Source organism: Triturus cristatus, chromosome 8, assembly GCF_964204655.1.
Source record: "Triturus cristatus chromosome 8, aTriCri1.1, whole genome shotgun sequence".
In the NCBI taxonomy this organism is placed as follows: Eukaryota; Metazoa; Chordata; class Amphibia; order Caudata; family Salamandridae; genus Triturus; species Triturus cristatus.
Window position 1 is genome coordinate 1,619,600,536 of NC_140591.1, and position 12,893 is coordinate 1,619,613,428.

The window sequence follows — 12,893 nt, forward strand, 5'->3', positions numbered from 1 at the left end:
AGAATAGCTATGTTGTATTAAAAAAGAACACATTTTAAACTCAATCCCATATTTTGAATAGTTTATAAATAAGTGTTTTACATATATTCATCAATATTGCTCAAATCTAGGGTCATATTTCATCTGCCTCTTGCTCATTGAAATACCTTTTTGATTTTGCAATCACAGTATTGTTACTATAATATTGAAAACACTTTCAGTTTTTATTAAGTTTTAGATGATCTGTTCAACCGAAAGATAAATCAGACTTTTCTAATTTAATTGAATCGCAGGACGACTTAATGAAAATAATTTTTTATTTAAGAATGAGGAAAGCAAGGCACTGCTGAGATTTGAATTCAGGATCTCCTGTTTACTAGACAGGCGCTTTAACCAGCTAAGCCACAGCACCGTCTTTAAAATGCTTTAAGGAACAGTTTGCCATATGGTGTTCAAGAGAAACCTGAGTTTTTCACTTTCATAATCATTTCTCAGTTCAGAAAACGCACTACGCAAATAGTTTAGACGAGGATACTGATCCTATTCATAAACACCTCATTGATATATTGCTTATCCTGTTCATAAAGGTTTTAATTATGCCTTCTTTAAGAATGCATTACTTGATTTCAACTCTAGAATGATTTTTCATCTCTATTTTGCTCTTTGTCACTCTTTTTTCCCTTTTTCATTCAAAGCATTACTTTGAAAATCTTCACAATAGCACGTTTGTTAGTTTTTCAATTTAAGATGACCCATTCTAATGTTCACAGAACAACACTTTTCTTTTTAAAATGTATTAAACATTTGCGTGATGAAAATTATTTTTACATGTAAGGACCAATAATAAAGTGCTGCTGAGATTTGAACTCAGGATTTCCTGTTTACGAGACAGGCGCTTTAACCACTTAGCCACAGCACCTACTTTAGTGACACAGAAGGGATCATTAATTTAGTATTGGTGATCAACTTCTGTGCCTGTGTTAAAGTGTCTTAATATGTATTCTAATGTTAAACAAGCAAGGATTCCTAATCTGTAAACAAGAATAGCTATGTTGTATTAAAAAAGAACACATTTTAAACTCAATACCATATTTTGAATAGTTTATAAATAAGTTTTTTACATATATCCATAAATATTGCTCAAATCTAGGGTCATATTTCATCTGCCTCTTGCTCATTGAAATACCTTTTTGATTTTTGCAATCACAGTATTGTTTCTATAATATTGAAAACACTTTCAGTTTGTATTAGGTTTAAGATGATCTGTTCAACCGAAAGATAAATCAGACTTTTCTAATTGAATTGAATCGCAGGATGACTTAATGAATATAGTTTTTTATTTAAGAATGAGGAAAGCAAGGCACTGCTGAGATTTGAACTCAGGATCTCCTGTTTACTAGACAGGCGCTTTAACCAGCTAAGCCACAGCACCCTCTTGAAAATGCTTTAAGGAACAGTTTGCCATATGGTGTTCAAGAGAATCCTGAGTTTTTCACTTTCATAATCATTTCTCAGTTCAGAAAACGCTCTACTCAACTACTTTAGACGAGGATACTGATCCTATTCATAAACACCTCATTGATATATTGCTTATCTTGTTCATAAATGTTTTAATCATGCCTTCTTTAAGAATGAATTACTTGAATTCAACTCTAGAATGATTTTTTATCTCTATTTTGCTCTTTGTCACTCTTTTTTCCCTTTTTCATTCAAAGCATTACTTTGAAAATCTTCACAATACCACTTTTTTTGTTTTTCAATTTAAGATGACCCATTCTAATGTTCACAGAACAACACTTTTCTTTTTAAAATGTATTAAACATTTGCGTGATGAAAATTATTTTTACATGTGAGGACCAATAATAAGGTGCTGCTGACATTTGAACTCAGGATTTCCTGTTTACGAGACAGGTGCTTTAACCTCTTAGCCCCAGCACCTACTTTAGTGATACAGAAGGGATCATTAATTTAGTATTGGTGATCAAATTCTATGCCTGCGTTAAAGTGTCTTAATATGTATTCCAATGTTAAACAAGCAAGGATTCCTAATCTGTAAACAAGAAGCGCTATGTTGCATTAAAAAAGAACACATTTTAAACTCAATCCCATATTTTGAATAGTTTATAAATAATTGTTTTACATATCTTCATCAATATTGCTCAAATCTAGGGTTATATTTCATCTGCCTCTTGCTCATTGAAATACCTTTTTGATTTTGCAATCACAGTATTGTTACTATAATATTGAAAACACTTTCAGTTTTTATTTGGTTTAAGATGATCTGTTCAACCGAAAGATAAATCAGACTTTTCTAATTTAATTGAATCAAAGGACGACTTAATGAAAATAATTTTTTATTGAAGAATGAGGAAAGCAAGGCACTGCTGAGATTTAAACTCAGTATCTCTTGTTTACTAGACAGGTGCTTTAACCAGCTAAGCCACAGCACCCTCTTGAAAATACTTTAAGGAACAGTTTGCCATATGGTGTTCAAGAGAATCCTGAGTTTTTCACTTTCATAATCATTTCTAAGTTCAGAAAACGCTCTACTCAACTACTTTAGACGAGGATACTGATCCTATTCATAAACACCTCATTGATATATTGCTTATCCTGTTCATAAATGTTTTAATTATGCCTTCTTTAAGAATGCATTACTTGAATTCAACTCTAGAATGATTTTTTATCTCTATTTTGCTCTTTGTCACTCTTTTTTCCCTTTTTCATTCAAAGCATTACTTTGAAAATCTTCACAATACCACGTTTTTTTGTTTTTCAATTTAAGATGACCCATTCTAATGTTCACAGAACAACACTTTTCTTTTTAAAATGCATTAAATATTTGCGTGATGAAAATTATTTTTACATGTAAGGACCAATAATAAGGTGCTGCTGAGATTTGAACTCAGGATTTCCTGTTTACGAGACAGGCGCTTTAACCACTTAGCCACAGCACCTACTTTAGTGATACCGAAGGGATCATTAATTTAGTATTGGTGATCAAATTCTGTGCCTGTGTTAACGTGTCTTAATATGTATTCTAATGTTAAACACGCAAGGATTCCTAATCTGTAAACAAGAATAGCTATGTTGTATTAAAAAAGAACACATTTTAAACTCAATCCCATATTTTGAATAGTTTATAAATGAGGGTTTTACATATATTCATCAATATTGCTCAAATCTAGGGTTATATTTTATCTGCCTCTTGCTCATTGAAATACCTTTTTGATTTTGCAATCACAGTATTGTTAATATAATATTGAAAACACTTTCAGTTTTTATTAGGTTTAAGATGATCTGTTCATCCGAAAGATAAATCAGACTTTTCTAATTTAATTGAATCGCAGGACGACTTAATGAAAATAATTTTTTATTTAAGAATGAGGAAAGCAAGGCACTGCTGAGATTTGAACTCAGGATCTCCTGTTTACTAGACAGGCGCTTTAACCAGCTAAGCCACAGCACCCTCTTGAAGATGCTTTAAGGAACAGTTTGCCATATGGTGTTCAAGAGAATCCTGAGTTTTTCACTTTCATAATCATTTCTCAGTTCAGAAAACGCTCTACTCAACTACTTTAGACGAGGATACTGATCCTATTCATAAACAACTCATTGATATATTGCTTATCCTGTTCATAAATGTTTTAATCATGCCTTCTTTAAGAATGCATTACTTGAATTCAACTCTAGAATGATTTTTTATCTCTATTTTGCTCTTTGTCACTCTTTTTTCCCTTTTTCATTCAAAGCATTGCTTTGAAAATCTTCACAATACCACGTTTTTTTGTTTTTCAATTTAAGATGGCCCATTCTAATGTTCACAGAACAACACTTTTCTTTTTAAAATGTATTAAACATTTGCGTGATGAAAAATATTTTTACATGTAAGGACCAATAATAAGGTGCTGCTGAGATTTGAACTCAGGATTTCCTGTTTACGAGACAGGCGCTTTAACCACTTAGCCACAGCACCTACTTTAGTGTTACCGAAGGGATCATTAATTTAGTATTGGTGATCAAATTCTGTGCCTGTGTTAACGTGTCTTAATATGTATTCTAATGTTAAACACGCAAGGATTCCTAATATGTAAACAAGAATAGCTATGTTGTATTAAAAAAGAACACATTTTAAACTCAATCCCATATTTTGAATAGTTTATAAATAAGGGTTTTACATATATTCATCAATATTGCTCAAATCTAGGGTTATATTTCATCTGCCTCTTGCTCATTGAAATACCTTTTTGATTTTGCAATCACAGTATTGTTACTATAATATTGAAAACACTTTCAGTTTTTATTAGGTTTTAGATGATCTGTTCAACCGAAAGATAAATCAGACTTTTCTAATTTAATTGAATCGCAGGACGACTTAATGAAAATAATTTTTTATTTAAGAATGAGGAAAGCAAGGCACTGCTGAGATTTGAATTCAGGATCTCCTGTTTACTAGACAGGCGCTTTAACCAGCTAAGCCACAGCACCGTCTTTAAAATGCTTTAAGGAACAGTTTGCCATATGGTGTTAAAGAGAAACCTGAGTTTTTCACTTTCATAATCATTTCTCAGTTCAGAAAACGCACTACGCAAATAGTTTAGACGAGGATACTGATCCTATTCATAAACACCTCATTGATATATTGCTTATCCTGTTCATAAATGTTTTAATTATGCCTTCTTTAAGAATGCATTACTTGATTTCAACTCTAGAATGATTTTTCATCTCTATTTTGCTCTTTGTCACTCTTTTTTCCCTTTTTCATTCAAAGCATTACTTTGAAAATCTTCACAATACCATGTTTGTTAGTTTTTCAATTTAAGATGACCCATTCTAATGTTCACAGAACAACACTTTTCTTTTTAAAATGTATTAAACATTTGCGTGATGAAAATTATTTTTACATGTAAGGACCAATAATAAAGTGCTGCTGAGATTTGAACTCAGGATTTCCTGTTTACAAGACAGGCGCTTTAACCACTTAGCCACAGCACCTACTTTAGTGATACAGAAGGGATCATTAATTTAGTATTGGTGATCAACTTCTGTGCCTGTGTTAAAGTGTCTTAATATGTATTCTAATGTTAAACAAGCAAGGATTCCTAATCTGTAAACAAGAATAGCTATGTTGTATTAAAAAAGAACACATTTTAAACTCAATACCATATTTTGAATAGTTTATAAATAAGTTTTTTACATAAAGTCATAAATATTGCTCAAATCTAGGGTCATATTTCATCTGCCTCTTGCTCATTGAAATACCTTTTTGATTTTTGCAATCACAGTATTGTTACTATAATATTGAAAACACTTTCAGTTTGTATTAGGTTTAAGATGATCTGTTCAACCGAAAGATAAATCAGACTTTTCTAATTGAATTGAATCGCAGGACGTCTTAATGAATATAGTTTTTTATTTAAGAATGAGGAAAGCAAGGCACTGCTGAGATTTGAACTCAGGATCTCCTGTTTACTAGACAGGCGCTTTAACCAGCTAAGCCACAGCACCCTCTTGAAAATGCTTTAAGGAACAGTTTGCCATATGGTGTTCAAGAGAATCCTGAGTTTTTCACTTTCATAATCATTTCTCAGTTCGGAAAACGCTCTACTCAACTACTTTAGACGAGGATACTGATCCTATTCATAAACACCTCATTGATATATTGCTTATCTTGTTCATAAATGTTTTAATCATGCCTTCTTTAAGAATGAATTACTTGAATTCAACTCTAGAATGATTTTTTATCTCTATTTTGCTCTTTGTCACTCTTTTTTCCCTTTTTCATTCAAAGCATTACTTTGAAAATCTTCACAATACCACTTTTTTTGTTTTTCAATTTAAGATGACCCATTCTAATGTTCACAGAACAACACTTTTCTTTTTAAAATGTATTAAACATTTGCGTGATGAAAATTATTTTTACATGTGAGGACCAATAATAAGGTGCTGCTGACATTTGAACTCAGGATTTCCTGTTTACGAGACAGGTGCTTTAACCTCTTAGCCCCAGCACCTACTTTAGTGATACAGAAGGGATCATTAATTTAGTATTGGTGATCAAATTCTATGCCTGCGTTAAAGTGTCTTAATATGTATTCCAATGTTAAACAAGCAAGGATTCCTAATCTGTAAACAAGAAGCGCTATGTTGCATTAAAAAAGAACACATTTTAAACTCAATCCCATATTTTGAATAGTTTATAAATAATTGTTTTACATATCTTCATCAATATTGCTCAAATCTAGGGTTATATTTCATCTGCCTCTTGCTCATTGAAATACCTTTTTGATTTTGCAATCACAGTATTGTTACTATAATATTGAAAACACTTTCAGTTTTTATTTGGTTTAAGATGATCTGTTCAACCGAAAGATAAATCAGACTTTTCTAATTTAATTGAATCAAAGGACGACTTAATGAAAATAATTTTTTATTGAAGAATGAGGAAAGCAAGGCACTGCTGAGATTTGAACTCAGTATCTCTTGTTGACTAGACAGGTGCTTTAACCAGCTAAGCCACAGCACCCTCTTGAAAATACTTTAAGGAACAGTTTGCCATATGGTGTTCAAGAGAATCCTGAGTTTTTCACTTTCATAATCATTTCTAAGTTCAGAAAACGCTCTACTCAACTACTTTAGACGAGGATACTGATCCTATTCATAAACACCTCATTGATATATTGCTTATCCTGTTCATAAATGTTTTAATTATGCCTTCTTTAAAATGCATTACTTGAATTCAACTCTAGAATGATTTTTTATCTCTATTTTGCTCTTTGTCACTCTTTTTTCCCTTTTTCATTCAAAGCATTACTTTGAAAATCTTCACAATACCACGTTTTTTTGTTTTTCAATTTAAGATGACCCATTCTAATGTTCACAGAACAACACTTTTCTTTTTAAAATGTATTAAACATTTGCGTGATGAAAATTATTTTTACATGTAAGGACCAATATTAAAGTGCTGTTGAGATTTTAACTCAGGATTTCCTGTTTACGAGACAGGCGCTTTAACCACTTAGCCACAGCACCTACTTTAGTGATACAGAAGAGATCATTAATTTAGTATTGGTGATCAAATTCTGTGCCTGTGTTAAAGTGTCTTAATATGTATTCTAATGTTAAACAAGCAAGGATTCCTAATCTGTAAACAAGAATAGCTATGTTGTATTAAAAAAGAACACATTTTAAACTCAATCCCATATTTTGAATAGTTTACAAATAAGTGTTTTACATATATTCATCAATATTGCTGAAATCTAGGGTCATATTTCATCTGCCTCTTGCTCATTGAAATACCTTTTTGATTTTGCAATCACAGTATCGTTACTATAATATTGAAAACACTTTCAGTTTTTATTAGGTTTAAGATGATCTGTTCATCCGAAAGATAAATCAGACTTTTCTAATTTAATTGAATCGCAGGACGACTTAATGAAAATATTTTTTTATTTAAGAATGAGGAAAGCAAGGCACTGCTGAGATTTTAACTCAGGATCTCCTGTTTACTAGACAGGCGCTTTAACCAGCTAAGCCACAGCACACTCTTGAAGATGCTTTAAGGAACAGTTTGCCATATGGTGTTCAAGAGAATCCTGAGTTTTTCACTTTCATAATCATTTCTCAGTTCAGAAAACGCTCTACTCAACTACTTTAGACGAGGATACTGATTGTATTCATAAACAACTCATTGATATATTGCTTATCCTGTTCATAAATGTTTTAATCATGCCTTCTTTAAGAATGCATTACTTGAATTCAACTCTAGAATGATTTTTTATCTCTATTTTGCTCTTTGTCACTCTTTTTTCCCTTTTTCATTCAAAGCATTGCTTTGAAAATCTTCACAATACCACGTTTTTTTGTTTTTCAATTTAAGATGACCCATTCTAATGTTCACAGAACAACACTTTTCTTTTTAAAATGTATTAAACATTTGCGTGATGAAAATTATTTTTACATGTAAGGACCAATAATAAGGTGCTGCTGAGATTTGAACTCAGGATTTCCTGTTTACGAGAGAGGCGCTTTAACCACTTAGCCACAGCACCTACTTTAGTGATACAGAAGGGATCATTAATTTAGTATTGGTGATCAACTTCTGTGCCTGTGTTAAAGTGTCTTAATATGTATTCTAATGTTAAACAAGCAAGGATTCCTAATCTGTAAACAAGAATAGCTATGTTGTATTAAAAAAGAACACATTTTAAACTCAATCCCATATTTTGAATAGTTTATAAATAAGTGTTTTACATATATTCATCAATATTGCTCAAATCTAGGGTCATATTTCATCAGCCTCTTGCTCATTGAAATAACTTTTTGATTTTGCAATCACAGTATTGTTACTATAATATTGAAAACACTTTCAGTTTTTATTAGGTTTTAGATGATCTGTTCAACCGAAAGATAAATCAGACTTTTCTAATTTAATTGAATCGCAGGACGACTTAATGAAAATAATTTTTTATTTAAGAATGAGGAAAGCAAGGCACTGCTGAGATTTGAATTCAGGATCTCCTGTTTACTAGACAGGCGCTTTAACCAGCTAAGCCACAGCACCGTCTTTAAAATGCTTTAAGGAACAGTTTGCCATATGGTGTTAAAGAGAAACCTGAGTTTTTCACTTTCATAATCATTTCTCAGTTCAGAAAACGCACTACGCAAATAGTTTAGACGAGGATACTGATCCTATTCATAAACACCTCATTGATATATTGCTTATCCTGTTCATAAATGTTTTAATTATGCCTTCTTTAAGAATGCATTACTTGATTTCAACTCTAGAATGATTTTTCATCTCTATTTTGCTCTTTGTCACTCTTTTTTCCCTTTTTCATTCAAAGCATTACTTTGAAAATCTTCACAATACCATGTTTGTTAGTTTTTCAATTTAAGATGACCCATTCTAATGTTCACAGAACAACACTTTTCTTTTTAAAATGTATTAAACATTTGCGTGATGAAAATTATTTTTACATGTAAGGACCAATAATAAAGTGCTGCTGAGATTTGAACTCAGGATTTCCTGTTTACAAGACAGGCGCTTTAACCACTTAGCCACAGCACCTACTTTAGTGATACAGAAGGGATCATTAATTTAGTATTGGTGATCAACTTCTGTGCCTGTGTTAAAGTGTCTTAATATGTATTCTAATGTTAAACAAGCAAGGATTCCTAATCTGTAAACAAGAATAGCTATGTTGTATTAAAAAAGAACACATTTTAAACTCAATACCATATTTTGAATAGTTTATAAATAAGTTTTTTACATAAAGTCATAAATATTGCTCAAATCTAGGGTCATATTTCATCTGCCTCTTGCTCATTGAAATACCTTTTTGATTTTTGCAATCACAGTATTGTTACTATAATATTGAAAACACTTTCAGTTTGTATTAGGTTTAAGATGATCTGTTCAACCGAAAGATAAATCAGACTTTTCTAATTGAATTGAATCGCAGGACGTCTTAATGAATATAGTTTTTTATTTAAGAATGAGGAAAGCAAGGCACTGCTGAGATTTGAACTCAGGATCTCCTGTTTACTAGACAGGCGCTTTAACCAGCTAAGCCACAGCACCCTCTTGAAAATGCTTTAAGGAACAGTTTGCCATATGGTGTTCAAGAGAATCCTGAGTTTTTCACTTTCATAATCATTTCTCAGTTCGGAAAACGCTCTACTCAACTACTTTAGACGAGGATACTGATCCTATTCATAAACACCTCATTGATATATTGCTTATCTTGTTCATAAATGTTTTAATCATGCCTTCTTTAAGAATGAATTACTTGAATTCAACTCTAGAATGATTTTTTATCTCTATTTTGCTCTTTGTCACTCTTTTTTCCCTTTTTCATTCAAAGCATTACTTTGAAAATCTTCACAATACCACTTTTTTTGTTTTTCAATTTAAGATGACCCATTCTAATGTTCACAGAACAACACTTTTCTTTTTAAAATGTATTAAACATTTGCGTGATGAAAATTATTTTTACATGTGAGGACCAATAATAAGGTGCTGCTGACATTTGAACTCAGGATTTCCTGTTTACGAGACAGGTGCTTTAACCTCTTAGCCCCAGCACCTACTTTAGTGATACAGAAGGGATCATTAATTTAGTATTGGTGATCAAATTCTATGCCTGCGTTAAAGTGTCTTAATATGTATTCCAATGTTAAACAAGCAAGGATTCCTAATCTGTAAACAAGAAGCGCTATGTTGCATTAAAAAAGAACACATTTTAAACTCAATCCCATATTTTGAATAGTTTATAAATAATTGTTTTACATATCTTCATCAATATTGCTCAAATCTAGGGTTATATTTCATCTGCCTCTTGCTCATTGAAATACCTTTTTGATTTTGCAATCACAGTATTGTTACTATAATATTGAAAACACTTTCAGTTTTTATTTGGTTTAAGATGATCTGTTCAACCGAAAGATAAATCAGACTTTTCTAATTTAATTGAATCAAAGGACGACTTAATGAAAATAATTTTTTATTGAAGAATGAGGAAAGCAAGGCACTGCTGAGATTTGAACTCAGTATCTCTTGTTGACTAGACAGGTGCTTTAACCAGCTAAGCCACAGCACCCTCTTGAAAATACTTTAAGGAACAGTTTGCCATATGGTGTTCAAGAGAATCCTGAGTTTTTCACTTTCATAATCATTTCTAAGTTCAGAAAACGCTCTACTCAACTACTTTAGACGAGGATACTGATCCTATTCATAAACACCTCATTGATATATTGCTTATCCTGTTCATAAATGTTTTAATTATGCCTTCTTTAAAATGCATTACTTGAATTCAACTCTAGAATGATTTTTTATCTCTATTTTGCTCTTTGTCACTCTTTTTTCCCTTTTTCATTCAAAGCATTACTTTGAAAATCTTCACAATACCACGTTTTTTTGTTTTTCAATTTAAGATGACCCATTCTAATGTTCACAGAACAACACTTTTCTTTTTAAAATGTATTAAACATTTGCGTGATGAAAATTATTTTTACATGTAAGGACCAATATTAAAGTGCTGTTGAGATTTTAACTCAGGATTTCCTGTTTACGAGACAGGCGCTTTAACCACTTAGCCACAGCACCTACTTTAGTGATACAGAAGAGATCATTAATTTAGTATTGGTGATCAAATTCTGTGCCTGTGTTAAAGTGTCTTAATATGTATTCTAATGTTAAACAAGCAAGGATTCCTAATCTGTAAACAAGAATAGCTATGTTGTATTAAAAAAGAACACATTTTAAACTCAATCCCATATTTTGAATAGTTTACAAATAAGTGTTTTACATATATTCATCAATATTGCTGAAATCTAGGGTCATATTTCATCTGCCTCTTGCTCATTGAAATACCTTTTTGATTTTGCAATCACAGTATCGTTACTATAATATTGAAAACACTTTCAGTTTTTATTAGGTTTAAGATGATCTGTTCATCCGAAAGATAAATCAGACTTTTCTAATTTAATTGAATCGCAGGACGACTTAATGAAAATATTTTTTTATTTAAGAATGAGGAAAGCAAGGCACTGCTGAGATTTTAACTCAGGATCTCCTGTTTACTAGACAGGCGCTTTAACCAGCTAAGCCACAGCACACTCTTGAAGATGCTTTAAGGAACAGTTTGCCATATGGTGTTCAAGAGAATCCTGAGTTTTTCACTTTCATAATCATTTCTCAGTTCAGAAAACGCTCTACTCAACTACTTTAGACGAGGATACTGATTGTATTCATAAACAACTCATTGATATATTGCTTATCCTGTTCATAAATGTTTTAATCATGCCTTCTTTAAGAATGCATTACTTGAATTCAACTCTAGAATGATTTTTTATCTCTATTTTGCTCTTTGTCACTCTTTTTTCCCTTTTTCATTCAAAGCATTGCTTTGAAAATCTTCACAATACCACGTTTTTTTGTTTTTCAATTTAAGATGACCCATTCTAATGTTCACAGAACAACACTTTTCTTTTTAAAATGTATTAAACATTTGCGTGATGAAAAATATTTTTACATGTAAGGACCAATAATAAGGTGCTGCTGAGATTTGAACTCAGGATTTCCTGTTTACGAGACAGGGGCTTTAACCACTTAGCCACAGCACCTACTTTAGTGTTACCGAAGGGATCATTAATTTAGTATTGGTGATCAAATTCTGTGCCTGTGTTAACGTGTCTTAATATGTATTCTAATGTTAAACACGCAAGGATTCCTAATATGTAAACAAGAATAGCTATGTTGTATTAAAAAAGAACACATTTTAAACTCAATCCCATATTTTGAATAGTTTATAAATAAGGGTTTTACATATATTCATCAATATTGCTCAAATCTAGGGTTATATTTCATCTGCCTCTTGCTCATTGAAATACCTTTTTGATTTTGCAATCACAGTATTGTTAATATAATATTGAAAACACTTTCAGTTTTTATTAGGTTTAAGATGATCTGTTCAATCGAAAGATAAATCAGACTTTTCTAATTTAATTAAATCGCAGGACGACTTAATGAAAATAATTTTTTATTTAAGAATGAGGAAAGCAAGGCACTGCTGAGATTTGAACTCAGGATCTCCTGTTTACTGGACAGGCGCTTTAACCAGCTAAGCCACAGCACCCTCTTGAACATGCTTTAACGAACAGTTTGCCATATGGTGTTCAAGAGAAACCTGAGTTTTTCACTTTCATAATCATTTCTCAGTTCAGAAAACGCTCTACTCAACTACTTTAGACGAGGATACTGATCCTATTCATAAACAACTCATTGATATATTGCTTATCCTGTTCATAAATGTTTTAATCATGCCTTCTTTAAGAATGCATTACTTGAATTCAACTCTAGAATGATTTTTTATCTCTATTTTGCTCTTTGTCACTCTTTTTTCCCTTTTTCA

At 31.6% G+C, this 12,893-nt stretch overlaps 8 non-coding genes across 8 annotated transcripts; all 8 read right to left on the minus strand.

Moving 5' to 3' along the window:
• Window positions 1-825: 825 nt before the first annotated feature.
• Window positions 826-898, minus strand: TRNAT-CGU (transfer RNA threonine (anticodon CGU)). The gene has a single exon. It is a non-coding gene; the product is annotated as a tRNA-Thr (tRNA).
• Window positions 899-1,337: 439 nt separating this feature from the next.
• Window positions 1,338-1,411, minus strand: TRNAT-AGU (transfer RNA threonine (anticodon AGU)). The gene has a single exon. It is a non-coding gene; the product is annotated as a tRNA-Thr (tRNA).
• A 1,452-nt stretch (window positions 1,412-2,863) lies between these two features.
• Window positions 2,864-2,936, minus strand: TRNAT-CGU (transfer RNA threonine (anticodon CGU)). Its single transcript has one exon. It is a non-coding gene; the product is annotated as a tRNA-Thr (tRNA).
• A 438-nt stretch (window positions 2,937-3,374) lies between these two features.
• TRNAT-AGU (transfer RNA threonine (anticodon AGU)) lies at window positions 3,375-3,448 on the minus strand. Its single transcript has one exon. It is a non-coding gene; the product is annotated as a tRNA-Thr (tRNA).
• Window positions 3,449-3,882: 434 nt separating this feature from the next.
• Window positions 3,883-3,955, minus strand: TRNAT-CGU (transfer RNA threonine (anticodon CGU)). The gene has a single exon. It is a non-coding gene; the product is annotated as a tRNA-Thr (tRNA).
• Window positions 3,956-5,413: 1,458 nt separating this feature from the next.
• TRNAT-AGU (transfer RNA threonine (anticodon AGU)) lies at window positions 5,414-5,487 on the minus strand. The gene has a single exon. It is a non-coding gene; the product is annotated as a tRNA-Thr (tRNA).
• A 4,001-nt stretch (window positions 5,488-9,488) lies between these two features.
• Window positions 9,489-9,562, minus strand: TRNAT-AGU (transfer RNA threonine (anticodon AGU)). Its single transcript has one exon. It is a non-coding gene; the product is annotated as a tRNA-Thr (tRNA).
• Window positions 9,563-12,032: 2,470 nt separating this feature from the next.
• TRNAT-CGU (transfer RNA threonine (anticodon CGU)) lies at window positions 12,033-12,105 on the minus strand. The gene has a single exon. It is a non-coding gene; the product is annotated as a tRNA-Thr (tRNA).
• Window positions 12,106-12,893: the final 788 nt, after the last annotated feature.